This window comes from Ictalurus furcatus, chromosome 26, assembly GCF_023375685.1.
Source record: "Ictalurus furcatus strain D&B chromosome 26, Billie_1.0, whole genome shotgun sequence".
Taxonomy (NCBI): Eukaryota; Metazoa; Chordata; class Actinopteri; order Siluriformes; family Ictaluridae; genus Ictalurus; species Ictalurus furcatus.
Genome location: NC_071280.1, coordinates 14,846,796 through 14,861,593, shown reverse-complemented (window position 1 = coordinate 14,861,593; position 14,798 = coordinate 14,846,796).

Sequence of the window (14,798 nt, the reverse complement as noted above, 5' to 3'; positions counted from 1 at the left end):
ACCTGCAAGTTCAAGACTGCTCACCCAAATACAATGTGTGCGTGCCTGCGTGTGTGTGTGTGTGTGTGTTAAATGTGTGGTATGGGGTATGGGGAATTGTTTATTTGAGCTGTTAAAAGCTTAAGTGCCTGTGGTAAGCACCAGTGCCAACCAATGCACGCATTTTCCATTGAGCCTCAGCTGTGGTGCTGAAATACAGCCCTGTACTGTATGTGTGTGTGTCAGACAGAAACTCCAACAGCTTCCCTGGCCACATCCCAAACTCTGAGCCTCGACTCGAAGAAAGCAGTCAGGAAGCATCCAGGGAACCCCACAACTATTAATGTCCTTTCGCCGGTAGCTCAAAAACAACAACTGGTTTTATGTGCAGAGTAATTAAAACAACCACTACCATACGGCACGGGGTCTCTCTTGACGGCCTGGCACTGTGCCCTTGCCCAAGGAATGGAGCGAAACATGACGTGTAGGAAACACTGAACGAAATACTACACGTTTTTCACTCCGGCATGCAAGCTGGCGTAATGGATTTGTGCCCGACAAAGGGAGAGACCCCAGGGTGTTAACGAGATGTGACGTTTTACGAACTAGCCGAGCATCCTGGTGGCTGCAGCAGCTGTTCCATCATCAGTTTACCATGTTATTTATACAGGTGGTGGATTTCCAATGTCCTCCTTCCATCAGGCCAAGGTGACATCACACAGCCGTAATCACCAGCAGCTGATTTTCAGCACAACCTCAGCATTAAAGGAAAAATCCACCCTTGCTTGGTAATATTTATAATTAACATGTGATCTTCAGTGGCATCCAAGCTAGATTTTGTAATGAAATTCTGAGTTGATATCTTTAGTTTAAACATCTTTCATTGGCAGTTTCCAATAATACCCACAATGCCCTGTGACTACCTGCTGATAGTGATGCGAGTACCAGTACCACAGTGGCAGATCTGGTACTAGATCTATACCTGAAGAGAGCGATGCAGCATCACTTTAGTCCTTTAATCTGTCCAGCTCTCTCACTGCTTATCTGTACATTCTGCTCAAACAGATTGGAAGCGTCCAGTTCTTCAACTTTAATGCTGATATGGCCATTAACCTCATCTCACTGGTGATGGTGAGTGAGACAACTCTTTTCTGAGCTAACAGCAAAACCTGACCCTTATCTCTTGTGTTTGAGATGGTTAAAACAATTTAATGCAATTATAACTGTACTATCCAGTGAGTGGCATGCCGTGTTGATGAGAGAGGTCAACATAGAATGGCCAGACTGTTTCAAGCTGCTCAGATAACCACTCTGTACAATTGTGGTGAGCAGAAAAGCATCTCAGAATGCACAACATGTGTAACCTTGAGGCGGATTGGCTACAACAGCAGAAGACCACTTCTGGTTCCACTCCTGTCAGCCAAGAAAAGAAAGCTGAGGCTGCAGTGGACACAGATTGTTGGGGCAAAATTTGGTACCAACTACATGAATCCATGGACCCAACCTGCCTCTTCCAGATGGTGGAGGTAGTGTAATGGTGTGGGGATTGGTTTTGGGCCCGTTATCAATATCAATCATTGTGGTGGCTCAACGGTTTAGTTCTGGATTACTGATCAGAAGGTTAGGGGTTCAAGTCCTGGTACTGCCATGTTGCCACTGTTGGGTCCTTAAGCAAGGCTCTTAACCCTCTCTGCTCCAGGGGCACTGCATCATGGCTGACCCTGCGCTCTGACCCCAACTTTGCAAGCTGGGATATGCAAAAAAAGAAGAAGAATTTCACTGTGCTGTAATATATATGTGATTAAATAAGGCTCCTTCCTTCCTTCATCTCTTGAATGCAACAGCTTATTTGAATATTGTTGCTGACCATGTACATCCCTTCATGGCTACAATTTACCCATCTTCTAATGTCTAGTTCCAGCATGATAATGTACCATGACACAAAGCAAAAGTCTTCTCAAACTGGTATCAAGAACATGACAATGAGTTTAGTGTTCTTCAGTGGCCTTCCCAGTCACCAGATCTGAATCCAATAGAGCACTTTTCGTATGTGGTAGAATGGGAGAGTCGCAGCATGAAACTGCGCCTGAAAAATCTGCAGGGATTTTGCGATGGACCAGAATCTCAAAGGAATGTTTCCAACATTTTGTGGAATCCATGCTATGAAGAACTTTTGAGAGCAAAGGGAGGCTTGTACCCAGTGTTAAATGAGTGTATTTCAATATAAACATATTTAATGTGTTTCAGTGTGCACATAGGATTCAGAAGATTACATTTTTAAAAATAATTTCCATGCAAATGGGAGTTGTAATGAACAAGGGCTTGTAGTGAACAGCTGTACTGAGCAAGGGCTTTTGGTGGTCTAGCTTCATGAGGTGAAATGCCATTCTTTAAAATGTCATATGTGTGTCTGTTTTCTGCTACATAAAAATAACTGACTGTGACTGACTAATGGTCTGTACAGCTGTGAATGTGTTTGTGAGTGTGTGGAGGAAACACAGAGGTAGTGTGGGGTCTCATTGTTTCCTGTGGATCACCAATCGGCTTTCCCCGAGTGCCCCTCCTGCTTCTTGGGGAAATGCCTGTGCTTGTAAAGAAGAAAAATCTAGGGGATCCTCACAGTTTATTTGAGCCACGGGGGAAAATACCAGGTGGTCACCTACGTCAGCCTTTACTATGAGAGTTTCCACTAGCAACTAAGGTTTACCTGTGTAAACAGCTATAACCCGTGTTATTTTTGGAAAAGCGAGAGATCACTTGTGGTATGCGGATCAGCCAAAAGTATGAAATTGTGTTTTAGGAAAATATGGCATCATGGCTGCCCAACAACCCCTGCAGTGATTACTTCCAGCCCTAATCTAACACACCTAATCCACTTAATCTAAGTCTTCAGTAGCTTCTGAACAGTACATCAAGGTGTGTTGTGATAGAAATATGACTAACATGGAACTAAGAAATGGAACAAATATGATCAGTCTAATATGATTTCTTTAAATTAGGTGTATGGTTATTTATTTAATATTTATTAATTGTTTATTAATTTGTTTATATTTCTAAGAAAGAAGTTTAAAAGGTTCCACTTCAGAATTCCACAAGATTTGCCATTCAAATTAGAGACATTGGTGCCATCTGGTGGAATTAAACGATATTACAATCAAGATTACATTTAATCTGTTTTAGAGAATAAAAACATATTTACAACAATAATATATAACTGGTAAAGGTCAAGAAAGAATTAGTGCGGTGTAGGAGTGTAAACAGTTATAGCATAATTTGATTTGAAGATACCGCAATCTTGATTGTGGCTAGTACAGGGGTTCCCAAACTGTTTGATGACTCAAATGACTCCAAAAGGACATTGTGAATTTTCTGCAACCCCAATCCCTGACCACCCTATTTTTTTTTTTTTTTTTTTAAATTCCAGTTTTATAAAATAGGACTATTGTAACATTTGAATATTTTATTGTATGTCAGTAACATTCATGATCATGCAAGTGAATTTCTGTCATCTCAAACTGAGGTACTCAAACTTTTTGCAGCCAGAATTTCCAAAGATCTCCTTATGATCATACCATAAATTTAAATTGAAGCCCTTTTTTAATGTAATATCATGAAAACATAAAGGTCAAAACACACTGCAGAAGCCCTTCAAGCAGAATTGTGTAGTGCTTAGTGCTTTTACTGACATCAAGTGGCCAGAATAAGGCATAACCAATGCTTGCATCTCTTCTCTGCTGCGGAACTGACAGGTCTTAAGTTTTGTCTTAGTTGTTCATTTCATGGATTCATTATTCATTAACCAAAAAAAAAAAAACCATGCAGGTAGGCATGTTGGTTAAGTGTATTGTGTTTTGCATCTTTTCCGTGTATCTGCAAGGGTTTTCTCTGGGTTCTCCTGCTTCCTTCCACCTCCAAAACCATGCTTGTAGGAGGATTCCCTAGGCGTGAATGGTGCCTTGCAATGGACTGACATCCTATCCAGGGTGTATTCCTGCCTTATGCCTAGTGTACCCAGGGTAGGCTCTGGATTCATCAAAACCCTGAACAACTGAGGATTTTTGAATGAATGAATTCTAGACTAAAAGTTCATCACATACACATGCTTGACCCAAAGCATACAACCAAGACAATGCTGGAGTGGCTTAGGGACAACGTCCTTGAGTTGCCAGACATGAACATCTGTGGATAGACCTGAAGATGGTATCCAATCTGATTGAAATTGAAAGAATCTGCCAAAAAGAATGGAAGAAATTGCACAAAATTCAGGTGTGTACAGGAAAGCTTTGCAGGTCATGCATTCTGCTTCGCACAGATCTTGGGGAAGTAAGACAGAAACACAGAATTGTTTTCTGTAATTTATCTGTGAATTTACATTTTCTGTTGGGCATGTTCAGGCAGTGTTCACTCTACTGTTGTCATACAAGCTTTTGCTCTGTCATACAAGTGGCTGAAGTAACCAGTGAAAACTCTCCTGCACAATGTGTAGCCGTATAGCATGCCAGACACTACAATGTGCCTTTCCCACCTGCCTCTCATACACTGTAATCAGATTATGTAACAACATGTAATGTATTTCAGTTTCTGTTAATAGTGGAACGCTCTCTGAGAGTTGAGACCGGCCTCCTCTGAAAGTTGAAGAACAGAGCTGAACTTTGTTGAGGGGCAGTAGTGGCTTAGCAGTTAAGGCTCTGGGTCACTGATCGGAAGGTCGGGGGTTGAGGCCCCAGCACTGCCAAGCTGCCACTGTTGGGCCCTTGAGCAAGGCCCTTAACTCTCTCTGCTCCAGTGGTGCTGTATCATGGCTGACCCTGCACTCTGAACCCAGCTTCCTGACAGGCTGGGGTATGCAAAGAAAACAATTTCACTGTGCTCTACTGTATATGTGACCAATAAAGAGTCTTTATATGTATAGAAGTCATAACAGGGGGTTAAATGAAGCAAATGACACAGACCCAGGGACCCAAGGAGTCATGGGCCCAAGAGTCACTGTATAAAGTTTCTCTTATTATATACCCAGAGACAACAGTCCAAAGGTCTCCATGAAAAACTGAACAAATAGCATACACAATAACTTTGAAGTTGTCACTAGAATGAAAGCACCATTACACCTTTAAATGTGAGTGTTTATCACAGTTTTTTGTATGACTTTGAGGGCCAAATCCTTTGTTATCGATGCTGTCCAATGTGGACCCTGAAACTCTGCAAGGAGAATCCAAAAAGATAGTACAAAACAATGGCTCAATTAGATGCTCTAAGGGGCCTCTCAGAGGTGCCCAGAGAGAAATACACAAGAACCTTCCTTCAAAAACAATAAAGGAAAATAAACTAATATCAAAGAGGAACTTCATCTTCAAATTATTCTTAATAGGAATCAAATCACGTCAAGAGAAAAGTTATTTCTGAAGAATTTGAACAGCATTACCAGCAGCGGCTCATGATGATAGATTTTGGTGGGGCAGGATGACATTAATAATGACAGTGTAATTACGAGTTATTAATATCACACTTAGCTTATGCTATAAGCTACAAGCTTGTGAATTTTTAGAGTAGTAAGCAGTTGAAAATCGCTAAAAATCATTAAAAATTACTTGAATGAATTTGAACAGACCATGTACAGGCAATGAGAAAACCAAAAGATGTAGCCTGGTCTAAAAGCTAGCACCCCAGACAGAACAGCCTAACAAGAAGTCGAACAGTTCCCTAGTTGATCAAACTGAACATCTCCGACCTTTCAGATGTGCACATTTTTTGATCATAGCTTTACTAAAATCAGGAATATCATGTGTCAGTAGCTCTTCAATTGCAAATACATTTAATCTATGACGTAGTATTCAAAAACTGCTTTTATACATTTGAGAGTGGAAAAACATCAGTCTGACTTTACGGTCAGAGTGGGTGTAGTGATTAGATTCTGAAGCAATTTCGGTGTCTCAGCAAACACTTCTTCCGTGTTGTTGTTGATGAGAAAATTGATCAATCTCATTCCTGCGTTGCATGACCTCAAAGGCAAACAGGGTAAAACCCTAGGCATCTACTGCCTTTCATAATTCTTCTGTGGGGAATTTTAAAAATTACCAACTGTTAATGTTGCGGCTGCCAGATGTCCATTAAGGGCAAACCTTTCATTGCATTAGCAATTAAGGATTCACACATCATGTTAGCAATTCTCAGCCAGCTCTGGCTACTTCAGTATCTGGTCTACATTTGCATCAAAGTGATGAGCACAAAGTGAGCGTAAAAAGTCACAGTGTTGAAATCAGTTATCTGTGCTTCTAGTTTAATACTGTCCTCCTCCCTCTCCAGAAAACAAAACGTCTGGGTTACGCATGTAACCCTGTTCCCTGTGAAGGGAACAAGACGTTGTGTTTAGCATAACAGTATGAGCGCCCTTGCACGCGCGACCGGTATCTGAAGCTTGTGTAAAATCATGCCTCTTTTTATAGGCCTGCCATGATCAGGTGACGTGGCAATTAAGCGCGTCGCGTGATATAAATATGGCACCTGTGAACCGTGCCGTCAGCCTCTATTATCTGAAGTGAAGACGAAATTCACAGGCCTGCCCTGGTCTGACAAAGCTACGCAATGTCTCATTCCCTTCTCAGGGAACAGGGTTACATACGTAACCCAGACGTTCCCTTTCAAAGGGAACTCGACATTGCATTTAGCATAACAGTATGGGAACGATAATACCCACTCCGTCATACCGAGGGTACGGCCTGTTCAAAAAGACCCAAGCCCGAGGGTCACTGCAAGACACTCGAGTCCGGGGTGGAATGAATACCCAGGCTGTAATAATGAATGAATGTGTGTGGCATAGACCACCCTGCAGCAGCACACACATCCTGTAAGGATACCCCTTTGGACAAAGCCTTTGAGGAGGCGACCGCCCTAGTGGAATGAGCTCTTATGCCCAGAGGCGTAGCGAGACCACGTGCCTCATAAGCAATATAGATTGCTTCCACTATCCAATTAGAGATGCACTGCTTTGACACAGAATCACCTCCACTGTCACCACCAAAGCAGACCAGTAGCTGCTCTGACTTACGCCACTGGCCGGAGTGACGGACGTAAGTACAGAGAGCCCTTATTGGACACAGCAGGTTCATCCTCTCTTGTTCCGGTGTGAGGAATGGAGGAGGACAGAAAGCCTGCAAAACCACGGGGTGGGCAGCCGATGTAGGCACCTTAGGAATATAATCCGGCCTAGGATAAAGGAAGGCCTTGGCTAATCCAGGGGCAAAGTCAAGGCAGGAAGGGGCAACAGAGAGAGCTTGTAGAGCTACCTTTAGAGTCAGAAGCTTCTCAGAGGCTGACTCTAAGGGCTCAAATGGGGCCCCTGACAGACCTTCCAGGACCACAGAAAGGTCCCACGAAGGTATGTGTGGCCTGCAGATGGGCCTCAGCCGCCTGACACCACGCATGAACCTCGAAGTTAGAGGATGTTGCCCCCCAAAGGCTCCATCAACAGGGGCGTGGCTGGCCAAAATGGCGGCCATGTAAACCCTGATTGTAGAAGAAGCCCACCCCGCTGAGAAACGTTCTTGTAAGAACTCCAGGACTGTAGCTATTGCGCAGTTCACTGGGTCTACAGTGGATCCCTGCCAAAGGGAATCTCCCAAGGAATGCCATCTAGCAGGGATATTATCTCTGAGAACCATATTCAAGCTGGCCAATAAGGTGCTACTCGCAGCAGACATAGACTATCTTGGCGAACTCTCGCTAGAACTTGTGGGAGCAGAGCAATCGGGGGAAAAGCGTACAGATGTGACCTAGGCTACATGTGCACCATGGCGTCCAGCCCTAATTGTGCGGGAGGAGTGAGGGCGAACCACAGTGTGTTGTCTCCTCGGAGGCAAACACATGCAGTCCCGCTTGGCAAAACCTCCGCCGTATGGACTCCACCATTTGTGGATGGAGCCACCAATCCCTGGGCCTCAGCCCCTGCCTCAACAGGATGTCTGCCCCCCATTCCAGTTGCCCAGAATGTACATTGCACTCACTGACAAAACTTTCCCTCTGCCCAGAGAAGAATTAGTTGCGCTTGCCTGAACAGGGGGCACGGACATAATCCTCCCTTGTGGTCAATATATGAGACCACCGCTGTGTTGTCTGTAAACACATGGTGACCTCTCAATTGAGGAGGAAGGTATTTAGTAGTTTAGTACACGGATGCCATGGAGTCACAATGAAGCCAGAATGACATCCATGCACTTTGTGAAGGTGCGAGGGGATAAAGCTAGCGATATTTCTTTGTGGAAATATGCACCTTTTAGATCTATCGTCACAAATCAGTCCTCAAACTGAATCTGTAGAACGATAAGTTTGGGCGTCAGCATCTTGAACCTGTATGTCTGAAGAGTACAGTTCAGATGACGCAAATCTAAAATTGGCCGCATGCTCCTATTTTTTGCGTACCAGGAAATAACGGCTGTAAAAACCTCCCTCCCTCAGGGAACGGGGTACATGTTCTGTAGCCCCTTTGTCCAAGAGGGATCTTCCTTCCTGCACTAACGTCAGGCTCTGGTTTGTGCTGACTACTGTGATGAGCACACCTCTGAATCGGGGGGTCGAGCTCTAAACTGGACCAGGTAACCCTTTTCTACGGTAGACAGAACCCATGGAGACACATTTGATAGTAGTTTCCATGCTGCCAGACGGTCTTTTAGTGATGTTAACTATTCCACATTCTATTGGAGGGAAAGCATCAGATTTTTGTTGCCCTGTGACAGCTCGCTGACCAGAGAACACTGAAAACTTGGGACAGCCTTGGCTAGGGGAGGCCCTACAGTAGCACTGGGGGCTAACTGACCTAATAACCTCATGTCCCCTGATACGTCCCTTCAGGACCGCTCTTCTTTGCCTGCTTGGCCTTCATAACCATTCTCAGATCAGGCCTAGTAGCAGGCCGCGACTGTGGCCGCCCGGTTCCCCTGGCTGCCTGCGGGGGTTGGCAGGCTGCCATACTCGCCTTCTGTGTCTCCCTTGCACTAGTGCTGGTGAACTTGACACAACAGGGAAGGAACTGGCTGAATGCCGCCATGAATGAGCTCACTCAGCAGTTCTGCTTGGTAGGCCTGCAACACTGTCATTGTCTACAGTGACCCACAAGCAAGACTACTACTGCATAGGCCTTGCCTACCAATGCCTTACACGGTGGCTTAGATGGCAAAGCCGGCCCCCTAAATTACCTGTTGTCAATGGAGATTTAGCATAGCTAAACAGCCATGCCATTCATTCCCCACAATGGCTGAATAATCCAACATCGCGGGGTTATAAATACAGCTTATGGTTTCCCCCAGAAGCCTGACATTTCGTCATGCACTTCTGGGAGAAAGGGGACTTTTCTGCAGTGTGAGGGATTTACTTTCACTGGACAGAAAAAAGCTCATCCAGCCTTAGTAATCACTTCAAGCAGCTCTTTATATGCTGCTCTCAGTTTTTAGTACACCATTCTGGCTCCTCGGAGTGAGAGAGGAATTATTACTATTATTTTTGTGTGTGTGTGTTTTTTCTCTTTTTTTCCCTTTTGGCTTTCCATAGCGGAATGAGGAGTCGCAACACGAGCTCCAAAATCCAGCGGAGAGCAGGACCCAGAAGACGGAGCAAGAGATAGAGCAGCACTCGTCTCCGGCTCCTCTTCCTGATCCATAAGAGATCCCCCGGACCTGAGACGGCTAGTTGCCTCAGCAGCTACAACAACCGATATGCAGTCTCACTGAAGATAATAAGGCTGACGGCATGGTTCACAAGTGGCATATTTATATCATGCGACGCGCTTAATCGCCACATCACCTGATCATGGCAGGCCTATAAATAGAGGCATGATTTTACACAAGCTTCAGATACTGGTCACGTGCGCAAGGGCGCTCATACTGTTAGGCTAAATGAAACGTTGAGTTCCCTTTGAAAGGGGAACATATTCAGCTGTTCCAAAAGAACACTAGAGATACAGTCTAGCCGCTCATTTTAGAAAGTTTTTTTTTAAAAACAGGTGCCTTTTTCCAAGTGCTCCACCATTGCCTTGTCCAATAAGTACATGAAATCTACAAGGCCTCAGAATATCCCCAGATTATCCAATGATTTGTGTTGTCATGCCCTCTTAATGCCAATTCAAATGCACCAAATTCTTTTTATAAAATCTATGACCCTTGACAATGTATCTATTTTTGTCCACCTCCTTACTGTGGTTCCAGACACTCGCAAGGTAACCTTTATCATGATGAGCTTCTGTGTTAGAATGACTGAGCATAGCTGACTTCATAGCACAATTTAAGTGTGTGTTGCTTGATTTGTGATTCTTAACATGTTCTGCAAAATTCGTCCAGATATCTCCTTGCCCAGCTTCTGCAACTGATTTTCTTTTCGTGTCGAGGTTCCACTTCATAGTGGAACCATCGTGGTGGAAGGATTAGCCGCTCAGCAGTATGATACTGAACGTTGCCCAGGGTGCGCCAGGGGAGGTTCCTTCAGTGCACACACATTCACACACCCATTCATACACTACGGACACTTTGGACATGCCTATCCACCTACCATGCATGTCTTTGGACTGGGGGAGGAAACCGGAGTACTCGGAGGAAACCCCTGCAGCACAGGGAGAATATGTAAACTGTGCACACACAGGGCCACGGTGGGAATCAAACCCCCAACCATGAAGGTGTGAGGCGAACGTGCTATCTGAAACTGATGACTCACAGGGAAAGCAGAGTTGTTGTAAGTTTTGCCTTTGTTCTTAGTTGTATTCTACTGATGTCTGGCCTGTCAGGTCCAAACTGCTTGACCGCTAACCTGTCCTGCAATTAAAGATATTCAAATGGATTTGTATAAGAAATTCAACTGTGTTCAACAGACCAGAAGTATATCTAATCACTATTGTGCCACAATGTACCAAACAAGCACACAAGAGGTAAACATCATGTACTATCTGTTCACTGTCCCTTCTTAATTTATAAACTAAATATTCAGAACGACCATGGGGCAATGAAAAATACAAAGAGGTAGTACAGCTCAAATGGGTGGTACATCTCAGTTCTATTGGCTTTAGAAATTCAAATTTAATTATTATTATATTGAATTTGCAAATATGTATCATGTCATTTGAAAGTGAATTTTGTGGTTTTCAAAAGAGCAGTCTAAAATCTGAAACTTTGTAGTTTAAAAGTGTACATTTTAAAATTTGACATTTAAAATGAAAAGAAACATTCTGTCTCTCTATTCTTTTAGTCCTTTTCTTTAGTCCTATTCTTTTATTCTTTTCAGTTCACAGAATCCATCCACCCATCAAAAAAACCCCAACCACCCCATTTCCCCCAACATAACCCTAACACATACACACACACACACACACACACACACACACATGCGCGCATACACATACTGCAGAATTGTGATGCATGCTAATCTGTGGTTATCACAAGATACTAGCACAGTGTGATGAGGCGTGATGAAAACAAATGATGGCAAGTCTGCAATAGCACTTTTGTGCAAAGGTGTTTTATTACAGTTGTGCACAATTTGGGTATAGATCTTCAGTACCATCCGACCAGTCCAAGGAATGCACGTACCTCTTTCTCTGTCCAAGGTCTTGAACAGTTTCATACAGCCTCCACCTTGTCTATGTGTGGTCAAACCTCGCAATTGCCCAGCAGGACTCCCAGGTATTGTGTATCCTGTTTTGCCCATTCACATTTTGTCACATTTAAGGTCAAGCCTGCCTCCCCGATTTGCTCTAAGACTCTGCTCAGGTGCTGTAGATGCTCTTCGCAGCTGTCACTGTAGATGACAACGTCATCAAGATATGCCACACAGCAGTCCTCTCCCCCTCATAGACCCTGATCCATCAGCCATTGGAATGTGGCTGGAGCTCCATGTAACCCAAATGGCATGGTCATAAAATGGAATAGTCCTAAGGGTGTTCTGAAGGCGGTGTACTCTCTGGATTGTTGGGCTAAGGGCACCTGCAAGTATCCTTTGCTAAGGTGTCTAAGGTGGTGATGTATTTGGCTTGGCCGATCTGTTCCACCAGCTCATCAATCTGAGGCATTGGGTATGCATCGAACCTTGAGACAGCATTGAGCTTCCAAAAGTTCAGACAGATCCTCAGCGATTCATCCTTTTTTGGTACCAGGACAATCGGGCTGCTCCATGGGCTGTTTGACTGCTTGAGCACCCCCCATATTCCACATCAGCTAAATCTCCCTCCTAAGTGGTTCGATTAGTCGTTCAGGCACCTGATAGAGCAGCTGAATTGCCATTGAGTCAGTGAGCTGGATGGTGTGTTCGATTAGGTTGGTTCTTCCTGGCTGTGTCCTGAAGAGATTCGGGTGCTTGTCTACGATCTGTAGCAGCTGCTCCCTCTGTTCCTTTTCCAGGTTTTCCAGGGTTATCTTTGCTGAAGGTCTCTGTACTGCCACATCTTCCATCTCGTCCTCACCCTCCTCTCTTTCTGGGGCTCCTTTGCAAGCAAACAGTACTGTCTCTTTGTCTGCTGCCTTCTCCCACCACTCTTTCAGGAGGTTGACGTAGTACACTTGGCTGGATTTTCCCTTCTCTGGGTGCAATATCTCATAAGTGACCAGTCCAACTCATCTCTGGATCTCGTAGGGTCCTCGTCACTTTGCTAATAGCTTGTTTGTTGATGATGGCAGTAACAACAATACTTTCTGCCCGAACTGGTATTCTCTGTGTTGTGCATACTGGTCGTCCCATATTTTCTGTGCTTGCTGGGCCGCAAGTTCTCGATAGCTTGGAAGGTCTGTCAGGGGCCACATTTGAGCCCTTAGAGTCAGCTTCTGAGAAGCTTCTGACTCTAAAGGTAGCTCTTCTACTGGCCCTGACATCTCTCAAGCGAGTGGGAGATGTACAAGCTCTCTCTGTTGCCCATTCCTGCCTTGACTTTGCCCCTGGAGTAACCAAGGCCTTCCTGTACCCTAGGCCGGATTATATTCCTAAAGTGCCTACATTGGCTGCCCAGCCAGTAGTGTTGCAGGCTTTCTGCTCTCCTCCGTTCCTCACACCGGAACAAGAGTGGAGGCACCTGCTGTGTCCAGTAAGGGCTCTCTGTACTTACGTTCACTGCTCCAGCCAGTGGCGTAAGTCGGAGCAGCTGCTGGTCTGCTTTGTAGTAAAGCAGTAGTTTCGACAGTAAAGTTGATGCTTCGTCAAAGCAGCGCATCTCTAATTGGATAGTGGAAGTACTCTCTATGGCTTACGAGGTGTGCGGTCTCGCCACGCCTCTGGGCATAAGAGCTCATTCCACTAGGGCGGTCGCCTCCTCGAAGGCTTTGTCCAAAGTGGTATCTTTCAGGATGTGTGTGCTGCTGCAGGATGGTCTACGCCACACACATTCATTCGTTATTACAGCCTGGATATTCATTCCACCCCAGGCTCGAGTGTCTTGCAGTGACCCTCGGGCTTGGGTCTTTTTGAACAGGCTGTACCCACGGTATGACGGAGTGGGTATTCCCGTTCCCATACTGTTATGCTAAATGCAACGTCGAAGTTCCCTTTGAAAGGGAACGTCGGGGTTATGCATGTAACCCTGTTCCCTGAGAAGGGAACGAGACGTTGTATAGCTTTGTCATACCAGGGCAGGCCTGTGAATTGCGTCTTCGCTTCAGATAATAGAGGCTGGCAGCGTGGTTCACAGGTGCCATATATATATACATATATATCATGCGACGTGCTTAATTGCCACGTCACCTGATCATGGCAGGCCTATAAGTAGAGACATAATTTTACACAAGCTTCAGATACCGGTCACACGCGCAAGGGCACTTCCCATACTGTTATGCTAAATGCAACGTCTCGTTCCTTTCTCAGGGAACAGGGTTACATGCGTAACCCCGATGTTTTTCTTTATAGAAAATTCAATGTAAAAGTATACAACCTGTTAGAGAGATTTCAATATATATAAATTTTTTCCCAAAAATTAAGCCAACTTTCAGGAACCAAGTGGAGCATACATTTGTTTTAAGCATCAGTAATCATAGTCAAGTGTTAAATTTGAGGTCTCAGGTATCAGTTATTAGGTGTCAGTTGACAGTTATCAGATTTTCTGGTGTACAGTACAGAGAGGTCCTTGTATAAAACTTGTTGCAGAGTACACATGACCTCAAACTGGGCTGAAGGTTCACCTTTCACCATGACAATAACCCAGTGCATACAGCCAAGACAATGCTGGAGTGGCTTAGAGTCGATGTCCTTGAGTGACCCAGCCAAAGTCCAGACTTGAGTGCCCTAGAACATCCATGGATAGACCTGAAGATGGCATCCAATCTGATTGAAATTGAGAGAATCTGCCAAAAAGAATGGAAGAAATTGCCTAAATTCAGGTGTGGAAACCTTGTAAATGCTTACCCAAGAAGATTTACAAATAAATACTTTACAAATGCCACCAAAACCAAACTATGTTAATGAACTTTTATACATAAAGTTTTATGTTCGTGGAGCTTATGTGGGCTTCTACTGTAGATAACTAGCACTTTTTTTGACACCAATGTGTACAGGAGAACTTTGCAGGTCATGCATTCTGCTGCCCACAGATCTGAGGGAAGTGAGACAAAAACACAGGATGGTCTTCTGTAATGCATCTGTGAATTTACATTTTCTGTTGGGCAGCTTCAGGCAGTGTTCACTCTACTATTGTCATACAAGCTTTTGCTCTGTCATACAAGTGGCTGAAGTAACCAGTGAAAACTTTCCTGCACAATGTGTAGCCGTATAGCATGCCAGATGCCACAATGTGCCTTTCCCACCTGCCTCTTATACACTGTAATCAGATTATATAACAACATGTAATGTATTTCAGTTTCGGTTAA